Raw genomic sequence first — 15933 nt, forward strand, 5'->3', positions numbered from 1 at the left:
CTGGAGATCGCTAGAGAGAGGTAAGTAGAGATAGAGTTAGTCCTTAGAGTTAGCATAAAGGTAAGGCCTTGTTGCGAACGAGACCGGACGCTGACTGAGTGTGTGTGTGTGGTATTTGTAGTGCAGAGGTGATTGACTGTTGATGAGGGTCAGGTGGAAGTGCTCAGTACTCAGGTGAGGGTGTGAGCTGTGATTGAATGGAGGTGGAACCTGGCGTGTCTGTAACAGTGTGGTCCTGTGTGTGATTTTTTTTTTATGAAAGCAACAGTTAATACTAATACTCTATTAATACTTTATTAATAATAGAGATTAGAGATTAACTTTGTGTAGATATTGGATAGTGCACTTTGAAATGGTACACTGTAACAAAGTTCTGTAGTTTTCACAGCATTATTACTGTAAAATGAGCAAATGCTTACTGTAATGTTACTATAGATCTGCAAAGCATCATGGTCAATTTTCAATGGCGGGTAAATTCTGCAGTAAAAATAATTTTTTTGTGTGTGTGTGTATCACAATACAGCAATTTCTAGAGGATTTTTTTTTTCCAGCCATGGAAAGCTGAAAAGCTACGAGATTCCACACTTTCATCAGAATTTTAACTTCAGAAAGGTAACTTTGCTGATTTATTTCCACAGTTTACTATTGTAAAGTTACCTATTTATTCAACTTTAGGAGTGCACCGAGAGAGAGAGAAAGGTAAACGAGCGGGAAACTTCCTAGTAAACTCGTGTCTTGTGTGCATTTTATTACCAAAAAAAAAAAAAAAAACTAATATCGATAGATTTTCTAATCTGGCAACATTCGATTACGTCATCAGTTTAGAGAAGGATAGCATTGTTGAATAAAAATTTAATTGGAATTGTGTATGTGATGTATCTGTTGGTGCACTAGCCGGATTTTTCTCTAGCCAGTTAACGTCAACTGTCACCGCCGACACCGGCGTGCGCGTTGAAGCAGTGAAGCAAGCTGAGCCAGCTCTCGACTCGACAGAAAACGCAGCTAGAGGTAAAACTTAACACATTTTTTCATAGGATCATGATTTTCTGAACTTCATCGCAGGTCAAAACCGCAGAAACGAGATTGTGATAGCCTATTTTGAGGTGCCATTCCCGACATGTGGGAGCATATAACGTACTGTATTAAAATGTGTCTTATCTGGCAACATTACATTTATAACGTTTTCAATTTGATTAAAGAGTAACGTTTAGCATTGTTGAATAAAATTAATTTGAAATTGTGTATTTGATGTATGTGTTGACGCGGGAGCCGTTTGAATAATGTCACTGTTTTTTTTTTTTTCTTGCTTGCTAATGTTGGCGCCTGAAGAATCAGACATTTAAGCGGGGCGCTTCGAAAGTTTTATTCATGATTCGTGGAAGCATAATAATATACTCGCACTGTATTAAGATGTTTCGAGATCTTACTCGTTCTTTTATTTACCATTTGGTTCATTACTTTCAGGCTGCAGCAAAGAGGCCTCAACAATCGTTCCAGGTACATAAGTTACATGAACTAGCATGTATACAATGTTTTTCAAATGCAAACAATGTTGTTTCTCTTCAGACACAATCCCTAGATATGTCAAACACGTTAAAGTGCACAGAAACCGTGCAAACTTCAGGTATCCATGTGGGATTTCCAAGCGTCCTTGTAATTTTAAGACATTTTGTGCGTTACAGACACACGTACCGAAATCACTCAAAACCTAAACCAGCTAGATCTCAAAAGGCTGATACATGTAATTTTTGTACAGTATTGCCACACACTTTCTCTTATGAATATTGTACTTGTGATTTCTAAAAGTGTTTTTTTCTATTTATTTTGTGTTACAGAGGAAACTTCCACCCAAGCAGACGTTGAGGCCCAGATTTCCCTGCCAAGCACTCCAAGGCTCATCATGCTTGGTAAGATTCCAGCACTAGACATACACAATAGATCCCAATTTTAAGTGTATAAGTATATTAAGTGTTAAGTATTTGTATTGATTCACTGTGTGTGAACAAAGTTTTACGTGTTACGTGCTCGGAGGATATGGTGTTTTGTTGTTGTTTTTGCTGTCACACTCTCCGCTGTCACCTTTCAGGGTGGTGCTGCTGGCTGTCCATCATTACGACGTACACCTGAATGGGCGTCCTTACTATAAAAAGACTGACGTAGACCGGAAGCGTGAGAGAGAGAAGGAGCTTGTTGGTTTTCGTTTTGGGGCCACGCGGTGGCATGCCTTGTTATTTTTTTTTTATCTATTGTTATATTCTGAGTTAACCATTTGTTTCCTATTAGTGGTTGTTATTTTTGGTTTACGCTGAACTTGTTCTTACTTTTTTTTTTTTTTTTTATATTGCTTTATAACCGGCCAGGGAGTAGTGAGCAGGAAAGTATGTCACGTGACTTCCATTTATGCAACAGCTAGGGAAACCCGTGTTAATACATCAGGTAAGGTTAGGTAGGGTGTAGGTGTAGGTTAGGTAGGGCGTGCGGAGCACCATCGACTTTGTTTTTGTTTTATTTCCTTATTGTAGTAGTTTAGTGGGGATGGGAATGTAGTTAGATAATGGGTTTTGTTTTGTTTATTTCTTTAATTTAGCCCCGCTCAGGTTCCTACTCCCTGGGCACGGTATTTGTATCTCTCTTTTGTGCCCGTTGGTGCTATAAATAAACATGTATTTTCATGATTTAAACCCTATTTTTTTTGTCCTTGTGTCCTTTTGCACCAGCACCTTAAACACGTTAACAGGATTAACTAATCCGGGAATTATCTATATTATTTTATGTTGTTCCCCCATGCCCTTAGCAATTTTGGGGACGTAACATAAATGTGGGGGTTTGTCCGTTCCTTAAAGCCTGTAGACATTGTTTGGGGTGCTGGTTCAAGTTGTTGAGTACTTTTAGAGAAGGATTTAGTACATTTGTTGAGTGCATTAGAAAATGATTTAGGGATTGTGTGGGTGTTTTTCTTGTGGATTTTAGTGGGTAGCCTATGGTTCGTTTGTAAATTTCATTATGACATTGTACATGAGAATCCTTCGTTTGAGGCGTTTGAGAGATGTCGGAAAGATGAATTGATCGTTTTATAGCTGACCACTTCCGAATTTCTGTCGGGCAGCAATTATTAAAAAGGGAAATTAAAGATTTCTTATTGCATCGATTGGTGGAAATGGATATTTTGGTTTTATCTGAGGCGGAGGAAGAAGCAGATCAAATCGCAGAAGTTGTGCAAAATTATGAGAGTCCAAAGGCTGAGGAGGAAGTTGTAAAACTTGCTGGGACAGAGACGGAGGTCGAAGCCTGAGTAGGTTTGCCACCCTTTGAGCCATTTTCTCTGCTCGCGCCGGGATCGATAGAGGAGTCGAAACTGAAAGTTCGTCTAGCCCGGCTTTGTATGGAAGCGGAGGGAGGGTGCAAGTACGTCAGGGCCATGGATCTGCGTCTCAAAATCCATGGACTGGAGATAGATGCTGAGAAAGTGGTGAACTTGCGCTGGGTTAGAGATGGAGGGGAGGAAGCTCGCATCTGTCACTGCTGGCCCAGTCACTTCTAACTCAGTGAGTAAAGATACTGCAGTTCGAGCTTCTACAGCCTCGGCTGCATTTGATGTGAGTAAAAATCTTCCCTTGGTGCCCTTATTCAGAGAGTCGGAGGTGGATAGCTATTTTGGAGTTTTTGAACGAATAGCAGTCTCTTTAAGATTGCCAAAAGATGTATGGGCATTACTGTTGCAGTGTCGGCTGCCAGGAAAAGCTTTGGAAGTTTTTTCTGCACTTTCGTTAGCGGATAGTTTACAGTATGAGACCGTTAAGAGCGCTATCCTTCATTTGTTTGAGTTAGTCCCAGAGGCTTACTGGCAAAAATTTAGAAACCTCAAGAAAAATGTGAATCAAACGTTTGTTGAATTCGCTCGCGAGAAAGGGGTGTTATTCGATAAATCGTGTGTATCAAGTAAAGTAACAGATTTTTCCTCTCTCCGAGAATTAATGTTACTTGGGGATTTTAAGAAGTGCTTGCCGGAACGCATTGTTCTGTATTTGAATGAGCAAAAAGTCACTGATCTTGCCACGGCAGCCGTGTGCGCTGATGAGTTTGCACTCACACATAAGAATGTGTTTTTTTTTTTTTTTAGTGCGCGCACGGAGAGAAACGACTGCACACACGCGACTGTTGTTTCTCAGCCTCAGTTATTTCAGGGGAAACCTGCTAATGAACAGGCGAGGATGGCGAATGAACAATCGAAAGAGAGACGTGAGTGCTATTATTGCCATAAAGCTGGTCACGTGATTGCAGATTGTTAAGTGCTGAAACGCAAACAGCAGAGTTCGCCACAACAGAAGCCTGTTGCTTTTGTGAACACAGTTCCTGAAGATCGGACAGAAGTGTTACCTGATGGTATGTACAAACCTTTCTTATTGAGAGGATTTGTATCATTTAGTGGTAAGCTTGAGGAGCAGGTGGAAATACAGATCTTGCGTGATACTGGAGCTGCTTACTCATTATATGTGCTGATGCGTTGCCCTTTTCTGATCAGTCACATTTAGGATCTAGCATTTTAGTTCAGGGTTTTTGTATGGAAGCTGTGAAGATGCCTTTACATCGTATATATGTGAAGTCTGATTTAGTCACTGGATTTGTCAATGTGGGGGTGCGTTCTGCACTTCCAGTTCGAGGGGGTATCATTTATTTTAGGATACGACCTGGCTGGAGGGAGAGTTTTTGCTGGCACTAGAAGTAGCTGACAACCCTATGTTAACCACCGGAATCAGACGAGTTAGCCCAGACTTACCCTGAATTATTTTTTCCGCATGCGTCCTCCACTCGTGCGCAGGGTAAGAAAAAAAGGTGATGAGGTTGTATTGAAAGATACCTTTTTGTGTGTAGCTGATGAGTTTGGTGAAGTTTCTGCACAGGGTGATCCTATTAGTAAAGACTCGGAAGTTACTAAGGTCCCATGTTCTTTTACCCTTATCAGTTACTCGTGAGGAAGTTGTGGAGGCTCAGAAGACGGATGGAACTTTTTCTAAGTGTTTCATTGCAGCAAGGGATGGTAAAGACAAGGGTGCTTCATATATTATAGATAATGTTCTGCTGGTGCGTAAATGGCAACCGACCACCACTGTGAGTGACGAGGGTGCATCAGTATACCAGGTGGTGATTCCCTCAGTCTATCGCCCTCATGTACTTTCCCTGGCTCATGATCACGTTTTATCTGGACATTTGGGGGTTACTAAAACGTATGGCCGTATTTTGCGACACTTTTTCTGGCCTGGACGTAAGAAGGATGTAGCAAATTTTTGTCACTCATGTCACACTTGTCAATATATGGGAAAACCGAATCAAGTTATTCCCCCGGCTCCGCTTGTGCCATTCCCAGCCTTGGGTGAGCCGTTTGAGAGCGTAATTGTGGATTGTGTGGGACCGCTCCCTAAAACAAAATCGGGTAACCAGTTCTCACTATTATGTGTTCTGCTACTCGTTATCCAGAGGCCATACCTTTACGTACGATTTCTGCTAAAGCTGTAATTAAGTCCCTTTTTTTTCTACTTTTGGATTGCCGAAATTTGTCCTAACTGACCAGGGAACGAATTTCCTTTCAAAATTGTTTAAGCAGATATTGAGTTCGCTCAATATAAAACATTGTGTGTCAAGTCCATATCATCCCGAAAGCCAGGAGCCCTGGAGAGATTTCACCAAACTCTGAAATCAATGCTGAAGTATTGTGTGGAGATGGGTAAACGAATGGGATGAGGGAATTCCTTTTTTTTTTATTCGCTATTCGGGAGCCATTACAGGAGTCATTACGGTTTAGCCCAGCTGATCTAGTTTTCGGACATTCTGTTAGAGGACCGTTAAAAGTGCTTAAGGAACAAATGCTAGGCATTAGTTGTGACTTGAGTCCAAAGGTTAATGTGCTGGATTATGTTTGTAGACTCTTGGCTAAAGATTTTTTATCTCAGGCTCAGAGTAATATGAAGAAACGATTTGATAAAAAAAAAAAACAGTTCTTCGTTCATTTTCCATTGGAGACAGAGTATTAGTGTTGTTGCCTATACCCGTGTCTGCATTGTCAGCATGCTTTGCTGGACCGTATGAAATCGTGGGTAAAAAGAGTGAAACTGACTATGTGATTAAAACGCCTGACAGGAAGCGACAGCGAAGGGTCTGTCATATTAACATGCTGAAAACGTATAATTCTAGAGATGACATTCTGGTAAAATCTCCTACGGAGGAGATTGCAGGGCCCGCGTTCTCTCCGGTGGCTGTGAATTGTCACGTAGGAGCGTCATCTGCTGGTGTACTGATCGATGAGGATGGTTTGATGTTACGCAGCGACTATGGAGGTAAAATTACGTCATAAAGATTTGCATACGCAGGGTAATATTTGTGGAAGTGTACATAAGACTGTAAGCGTAAATTAAATCGCGTTTCAAGCACAAGAAAATTATTTGCAGCATTTTACTGTTACTTGTAAGTGTAATTCATGTATTGTGAAACTGCAGCTTCATGCTAAAGCAAAATAAATATGATCTGTATGCTTCTGACTTCCATTTTTCCGCGCTTACACTTTTGGCAAGTTTTTTTCGCCAAAAGACGATCAAAAGCACAGCAAGCCTGTGAACGGTGATTTGCAAGCGAAAACAACCGTTTAAAGAACTGCAAAACGGATTGACTGCATAGAACCAATCTGTATGTGTAAAAAACAAACTGTTGCAAATGTCTAAATGACCTGTTGTGCATGTGGGGCAAGAATTTCCCGAAATAATCCGATATGTACAGCTCCGTCTTTCTTTTCTCTGCGCTTACAATTTTGGCACGATTCTCTCACTAACTGAGATTTGCAAGCGTGAGGGGGAGGGCGGGGCCACCTTCTTCTTGTAGCCAATCAAATGAGCCTCTCGCTAACTCTTCATTTACTCTTATCTGATTGGTTCAATAAACACATCATGCACCAAGACCAAGACATTAACCAAGACATTCATCTTCATTTAGTTCAAAATAATTCTTGCTGCAGGAATGGTACTTTTAACGGACACATACAGTAAAAAAAAACAAAAAAAAAAAACAAAAAAAAAAACATGATATTTTATAAGTTGTGTACCATTAGGCTATGTGTTCTTACTGAATTTGGAGCTGTGTAGTTTCCTTCTCTTCCTCAACAGGCTATATGAAATATTAGTTTGTAATATTATATTGTAATTTGGATTATACTTGAAAGTCTAGTATCTGCACTAGCCTAATACATGTAAAATTGTACGTATCTACTGATCCATTTTGATCTGATCCACACAAATTTGGTTCAATAATAATTGTACCAACAGAAATAATGTTTTATTTAACATGTTGTAATAAAAGGGTTTATTAAAATATATATCTCTAACTTGGTCACCATTTATCATGTGTAATACTATCGTGTAACCACTAGATGGCGGTTTAGCTCTCTATATATAAATATATAAACATGGCTGTGTGTTCCCTATAATGGCCGGAAACTTTGGATTCCCACATAATTAGTTACTTGAATTTGGATATATATTTAGACATTATTTAATACATATTTATCAAAGTTTTTGCATTAGTCAAATCTGGACACAAAGAAAGCATTTTGTTACTCATTTTTGCTGCATATAATAGCTTGATCAGTCACATGAAAGTAATCAGTGTTAAATACCATAAACAGAAACATGGTCTGAAAAATTGACAAATTGATATTTAAAGTAGCTTTATTGGCGTGGTAAAAATGTTTTACAAAGTATAGCATTCTGATATCATAGTGCTGAGCATTGTCACATAACGTCATTTTGATTATAAAGTTTAACATCAGCTCAGTGGTGTAAGCAGATTCTGAAAGTTCAATGTAAAGCCAAATCAAATAATGTTAACACTAGCTCACAATTCAGTATGAACACAGTTTATGAAAGGAGCATGTTTTAATTAATCAATATGACCCCAAAATTGAAAGCTTAATTGTAGAAAATATATACATTTTCAATAATACAAATAATATATCATATTTTTTTTTTTTTTTTTTTTTTTTTTTTTTTTTGTTGTTTACTCCTCATCTATGCATTAGTGCTGTGTTTTGGGAGATTTGAAGTACTTTTGTACCCATTTGCCACAAAAATCTGCAACTACACCATTAGCTTCTATGTGAAATATCATTTTTTTTTATGAAAAAATCACTTAAATTATTATCTAAATTTAATTTAAATCGTTTCTGGATATTGATCTAGGTGTTAGGTGTAGAATTCTGCCATCTGGAGGTTAGTGAAAAAACTAAGGAGATTAGTTTTTAAGCAATACCTTGTTTTGACCAGCAGAGGGCCATTGAAAGCCAATAATTTTACTGGATGTGGCCAACTGCTCATAAATGCCACCTAAGTCACACCTAAAGGACAAAACTCAGAGTCAGACTGTAGTTGCATATTATTGAACATTGTAATGATTCAAATGTAAAAAAAAAAAAATAAAAATAAATAAAAAAATAACTTTGGAATGTAAACAAAATTTAAAAAAGTGTAAATAACCGACAACAATATCCAGAAATAAACAGGAGTAAAAGTATAGGCCTACAACAAATATTTTTTTTTTTACAATCACATTCTGAACACTGAACATAAAAGCAATAACAAACTACCAAAAAAATATGTAAAATACATGGTGTAAAACATAAAATAATCATTCCACACACCTTTTGTGAGTGAGTGTGAGGGAGAGAGAGCATGTGTGCATGTGTCTCTGTCTGTCTGTGTGTGTGTGTGTGTGTGTGAGTGTGTGTCTCTGTGTGAGTGTACGTGTCTTTGCGCGTGTGTGCGTGATCAATCCATTATCAGTGCTTTAGAAATTTTTGCACTAATGCTGTGTGCTGCACAAATCACCTCTCATGTTGTTTACAATGTTACTGAAGGTTGTGCAACATACAATGAACAATGTCTACATCAGGGTGAGTTTAAACAAACTGCAAGTACTATTTGTTCATAAAACAAATACAATGGAAAAGTGTACCTTTGGAATAAAAAAAAAAAAAAAAAAAAAAAAAAGAAATCCCATATAAACAATATTTATGTCTTGTCCTATAAGACTATTCCTATCGGAATCCTATAGGAACGGTTCCAAAATATGATAGAAATTCCAATTAGAATCCTGTACAGTTTTCTTATTGGAATCCTTTAGGATTTTTTGACAAGGGGAACGCAGTTTGTCCCGTATTTAAGGCATATGCCGTAAACCACCTAGACCATACGAATACCAAACCAATCATTTTTTCTTTTTTTTGACAAGTGTTTGATTTGTGAGCATAGCCGTTCGAGGGAGGGTTTAAGACCAAGCGGAATCCTCTGTCGGCTGCTCGCTCCCGCTTCACAGCGAGCTGGACTCGCGCTAACCGAGTTAGGTTTTTTAACGTCCGCGTTTCGACTTCAGCTAATCAGTTTTGGGAGAATGCAAACAACGTGATTCCAACATCCAACCATGCAAGAAAACGTGCATTTTACCTGAGGGAAGACATACTCAATAAGGAAAGTCATCTTTCTTTAATGTAGGTAATGATGTTAAATACCTAGATGAAACTATTTATATTTAAATAACTTAACAGCGTACTCTTAACCTTGAATATCACTCTTAAACAACAAAACGACCAATGAAGTGTCAAGCACCCAAAGCAGTCCATTAATTCTATAAGTTATCTTTAATTGAAAAATAAGCATTTACATTTGTACTGTAGTAGGCCTACTGTATATCTATTACACCCACGCAAATCAGAGTCAGAAAGAGCTTTATTGTCAAGTATGTTTGCACATACAAGGAATTTGTTTTAGTGTCACAAGCTTCCAGAACACAGACAACAACAACACACAGATAATAAAAAATAAGTAATTTTGTGAAATAGCGTATCATTGCAATTTAACATAACAGTTTTATATTTTAATATACTTTAAAATATAATTGATTCCTGTAAACCCATGCTAAATTTTCAGCATCATTATGATCCTTCAGAAATCATTTAAATTATGCTGATTTATTATCAGTGTTGGAAACAGTTGTGCTGTTTAATATTTTTTGGGACCTGTGATATTATTTAAGGATTCTTTGATAAATAAAAAGTATAAATAACAGTATTTATTCAAAATATATTTTTGTGTGTGTGTGTTAAATATACACTACTGTTTGGTCAGTACATTTCCTTTTTTTTTTTTTTTTTAAAGAAACTTTTAGAATACTTTTATTCAGCAAGGATTAAGGTGTTAATATTCTAACAGTATCACTTTTTATCCATTTGTCAAAATTTCTATTTTGAATAACTTCTGTTGTTTTTAACTTTTTATTTTATTTATGGGAAACACCGGTTCCAAAAAATATTAAGCAGCACAACAGTTGATAATATTATCAACACTGATAATAACTCAGCATATTAGAATGATTTTCTGAGTAATGATGCTGAAAATACAGTGCTGCGTCACAGAAGTAAATTAATAAAAATTATATTTTAAAGTATAATAAGAAAGGAAACCAATATTACGAAATTGCAATAATATTTTACAATATTACTATTTTTGTGTATTTTTGATCAACTAAATACAACCTTGATGAGCATAAGAGAAAACATTACAAATCTAAACGATATATACCCGTTTTTATATATATATATATATATTTATTTATATATTTATGTATATATATGTGTGTGTGTGTGTGTGTGTGTGTGTGTGTATGTATGTATGTATACAATATATTTCACCTATATCATCAAGAATCTTTAAAACCTAAAAACGTAAATGCTCTTTTCTTAAGATTTTTTGTATGTTCTGTACATTATTCTTTCTCTTTTCTGCATTTCACCTCTGCTGTAGTTTATTTCTAATAAATCTGACATTGTATACTACGTATTGTTGGTTCTGTGACACATTGTTTATGTTCCCATAATCTTCCATGCCGATGATTGTGCAGCAGAGTTGGAGTGGACCTCTTGCTGAAGAACTTCTCCAGGCACTATGAACCATCTGACTAGTAAGAAAAACCTCAAACATTCAGAAGTTGATCAGATATTAAAAATATATGTCAAATAAATATCAAATATTTTTTGAGTCCTGTATGTCTTACAAGCCCATCCTGTTTAACACTGCACTGAGGACACTACAACCAGAGAGGTACAGCATAATTCAAAATGAGACACAGATAATAATAAAAAAAGTGCTTTGAAATGAAAATTAATACTGGTAAGACAGAACCGAGTACTGTGACTGTGCCTCACTTCAAAGTGAAACAGTCTGTAATGGTCTTTTGCCATGCCAGATCGATGGTGAAGGTGGGAATTATAAGTAAGATTTTCTAAACTTTAAATGTAGTAAAGTGTTTGTTCAAGTAGACTTTGTTGCTTGTGGAAACCTCACACAAGCTTGAAAGGTGCTTTAAACTTAAAATCTTATTTGCACTCTTGAAAACTGTTCACCAAAGACTAAATTTCAGTCCAGCAGAATTTTCTGCCACATTTCACCACCAAGATCAAAATGAGCATTGTGAATGTAAAGGCTTCACATTACATTTATAACCACCAGTGTTAATATTTGAATTATATTGAATTATATTATGCCTTGAAAGTGGACAATACCGGATTTTTTGACCAAACATATTTAGGGTTCAGATCGCGCTAGACGTGGAGAATAATGCACATTTTTTTATTTATTTTTTTAAATGGCGTTTATCAGTTTTTGCAAATTAACTTTTCACACTTGCCATAAGGGGCGGTCACACTAGACTTTGAACGTGCGAAATTTTTTCGGACACCGCTGCGAATATGGGCGGGAGCTGTTAACGGTCTCCCCTCAGTTATTACAACATGGATTAATGTGCTTGTACTGTGCCTTTTGCGACGGCGTCGAAAGCGTTTTATTATGTTTTACTCTCTGTCTGTCTCTCTCTCTATATAAATACATACACACTAAGCAATAAAAAAATTATAAAACGTGTCCTCATTCAAATGTACCATTTGTTCCTGTTTCCGTTGACACTGCGAACCATGAAGCTTTTTTTTTTTTTAATAATCTTTTAAAGATGTATTATATAAAATAGGATGCTGCGCTACGGCTAAAATTAGCGCTTCCTTAATTTTTTAATTTCTGTACAGAGAGGTCACGCAATGACGTATTGATATTCTACTGATCCCCCGTCTTCACGTGATGCGAATTCGCGGGTCAGAGTTCACCAAACTTGAACTTTGGAACGCTGCGAAATGCGAAATTTTTCGCATGAGCTTGCGTTTCCGGTCTGACGCATTCGCATGCGTATGAATGGAAGTCAATGGAACGAAAAGTGCAGTGTGACCGCCCCTATTCTGGTATGGGGTGTTCGCATTGGTATGAATGGACAAAATTGGTGGCAGTGTGAAATGACCATAATGCTGTATGTTAGGTGTGAGATTCATTAAACTTGGTTTGTGCAAATTTGGGACTTGCATCCTCGGTAGTTCGGACTTTGCGAGTTCGACTCGGGAGTGTGATCTCCCGCGGACGAAACGACGCAAGTCCGGTAATTCTGCAAACAACAGTGTACTTAACATCAGTCAGCTCGCCTTGGCTACTGCAATTTTCCTCACTGTATATTTAAAATAAGACGAAATAGGCTAAGACATCAAATACCTCTGCCTCCTTTCGTTTTCATTTAAACATAATAATAGCCGCAGAAATAAGCTTCGTTCAGGTAACTGTGTATACATACAGCCTACAATGCAATGAAACGAAATATTATATCAATTTCCTTTTTATTTTCATTTTAAAGGGTTAGTTCACCCAAAAATGAAAATTGTCATTAATGACTCAAGAGAAGACAATGCTGAATAAAGTCGTTATTTTTGTTATTTTTGGACCAAAATGTATTTTTGATGCTTCAACAAATTCTAACTGACCCTTTGATGTCACATGGACTACTTTGATTATGTTTTTATTACCTTTCTGGACATACCGTACATACCTTTTCAATGGAGGGTCAGAAAGCTCTCGGACTAAATCTAAAATATCTTAAACTGTGTTCCGAAGATGAACGGAGGTCTTGCGGGTTTGGAACGGCATTAGGGTGAGTCATTAATGACATAATTTACATTTCTGGCTGAACTAACCCTTTAACACATAGATCAATTGAATGAAGACCAAAGATTACCTGTTAGATTTACACAAAACTAATATTTTAAGTTTAACCACTAAAGAGACATCAGAGCCAGCGGCACATTTCAGAAGGACTAGCCGAGTTCAGACTGCTCTCGGCGGATACATGAGCACTGAGCTCCTGCTGATAGCGTGGAGCTGACTGTCTCCGAAATCGGCGAAACACATTTTTAAATAGGCGCGCTGTCTTTATAAATAAACCACAGATTTGAGAGTTCTCAACACTACATTCTCGCCTGAAATACCTTTTAAAACTACATTTCATGATACAATCACAGTAATATTTTGAAATTTATCAGAATAAATGGTGGTTGAAATCACAATGCTGCGTGAACTCAACCAATCAGCATGTTTAGCGCTCAAGTCCCGCCCCCCGAAAGTTCCAGACCTTTGAAAAAGTACTACTACCTCGTGAGCAGGGACTTTCTGAGGGGCATTTTTTTTTACCCGGAACTTTATTTAGATCCTGGTTCCTGCGGTGGAAACACACCGAGTACCAGCCTTAAGTCATAGTTCCTGGGCAAAGTTCCAGTGGTGGAAACGCGGCTTATGTCCTAGTATTCTTTCAGTGGTTAAGGGCCAATATTTTTTTTTATGACAGACACAAGTTTCGGAGGCATTGTGTAAACGTGATTGACACAACGTGAGGTTGTATTTATTTTTTAATGTGTGAAAATATCTGACTATAGTGTGCAGTGACCTTAAGGGTTAAGGGTACAAACACTTGACCAGAATCATGTCAAGTAACAACTGACTAATCAAAATTGGTGTTTTTGGAGTGTGTGTGTGTAGTTTAATTTGTAGAACAAAACATCAAAGCAGTGTCATGTTAATTTTGCCACTGTATTTACTTTATGAAAAAAAACACTATATATATAAATCCATAAATATCTTGAAGGGTTTTTGTTTTGTTTTGTTTGTGCAGATGCTGTCATGAAAAGCAACTGCTGGACACCTGGGACAGGCCATCAATTCCAAGTTGGCGGAACTGAGTTCCAACTGAAGAAAAAGGAGACCTGTTAGAGTTTAGAGTTGTTAATAGAGAGGGTGAAGGAAGAACATCCAAACCCTGCCCCTGCTTCCTTCAAGATTTTTTTATGGATTTATATAATGGTGTTTTTTCGTAAAGACAGTGGCAAAATTAACATGACACTACTTTGACTGTTTTGTTCTACAAATTAAAACTACACACACTCCAAAACACAAGTTTTGATAAAATTTTGCATTTGCAAGAAAAAAACAAAAAAAAAACAAGGTATTGTCATGTTAATTTTGCCACTGCCTTTACTTAACGAAAAAACACCATTATATAAATCCATAAAATCTTGAAGGAATCAGGGGCAGGGTTTGGATGTTCTTCCTTCACCCTCTCTATTAGACAACTCTAAATTTTTTATTTCATTAATTTAAAAAAAAAAAAAAAAAAAAAAAAAAAACTGTATCTAAAAAAAAAAAAAAAAAAAAAAAAAAACTGTATCTCTTATTTTACATCATAAAGCAGCAATTTCAGTAAAGTTGCTGGTTTGATTTGTTTTAATTGTGCAGTTTGTGTGCACAGGTTTTTTTTTTTTTTTTTTTGTCAATGTCAATAAAATTCTTATTTTTCTATAGCAGGTGTTATGTCATCTGAATATACTGCTCATTTTAGCAAGTGAATTTATACTGTCACCGTTTTTAAGTTGCATTGGTCTGGGGATTTTTTTTTTATTTTTTTGTGTCTAATTTTTGTTTTGTGTTTTTGTGTTAAAATTCATATATTTACATGTACTGAAATGTAATATGTTTTAACAAATATTAGAAATTAATACAGACATATATGCTAATTAATATATTTACATAGTCTGATATCTAAATGTATTTACATATATGGGAAATAAATATATGTAAATATTTACAATATAAAAAATATTTACATATGTTTAATATATGTGGAAAATATTAAAAAGCGGCCAAAATCAAATATTTTAATATATTTTGTAATATATTTTAAAATATATTTACATATATTTTATAAAACATATTTTCTTCTATTTAAATTTAAGATATTTCAATATATAAAAATTTATTTATTTTAAATATATTTCGATCTATGGGACTTCTGTATGGGCACAAACTGAATATTGCAGCACAGGAAGCTACAGGCCTCACTGTTATCACCACATCATATTAACCCTATCAGTATCATACAAGGATCCCTACTAACATACCGTCTGTTCGAGTTCCAGTGTGATGACATCACGTCTGAGGATCGACGTCTGAAGATATCCTGTACCTTCCTTTCATTACGTGGACCTTCTCTGGAAACCTGGGACTTGTTGGGACTGAGTATTCTTAATAACACCACTTCACTGCCTTATATCAACATTATTGTATCTTTTGACTCAAAGACATTGTTTATTGTTTTGGTTATTTTGCGTAGGCCTACGCTGTTTTATTGTGTCATTTACATTGTGTTAAAATTGTGAGAAAATAATTCATTCTTTCATTAATACATTGAGTGAATTGGACCCATGACTCTGGCCTCTTTAATCCTCTCCTAGTTACTGGACATTAGTTGTGTAAATACAGCGCCGCTGTATTAGGCACATTTTAGCCATGTATATGTAACTAAAAAGGGGGAACAAGAAAGATATTTAATAATTGCTCTAGTCTAGTCTAGAAAGTACACCTCCATCCACCCCCCCAATCCCGGTAATGTTAGCATTAACAAACTATGTTATTATAACTTACAACTTCGGTGCAAGCTAAATTGAGAATTTACTGTTAAACATTACCTATTTTAAAAATA

General features: G+C 36.4%; 1 long non-coding RNA gene and 1 pseudogene across 1 annotated transcript; both read left to right on the plus strand.

Moving 5' to 3' along the window:
• LOC122136721 overlaps positions 1-15933 on the plus strand; it is a 690060-nt pseudogene that overhangs the window by 198722 nt on the left and 475405 nt on the right.
• LOC109098138 lies at positions 9275-14159 on the plus strand. Its single transcript, XR_006154338.1, has 3 exons — positions 9275-9530; positions 10936-10995; positions 14071-14159. It is a non-coding gene; the product is annotated as an uncharacterized LOC109098138 (long non-coding RNA).

The sequence above is a fragment of the Cyprinus carpio genome, chromosome B3 (assembly GCF_018340385.1).
Source record: "Cyprinus carpio isolate SPL01 chromosome B3, ASM1834038v1, whole genome shotgun sequence".
NCBI classification, from domain to species: Eukaryota; Metazoa; Chordata; class Actinopteri; order Cypriniformes; family Cyprinidae; genus Cyprinus; species Cyprinus carpio.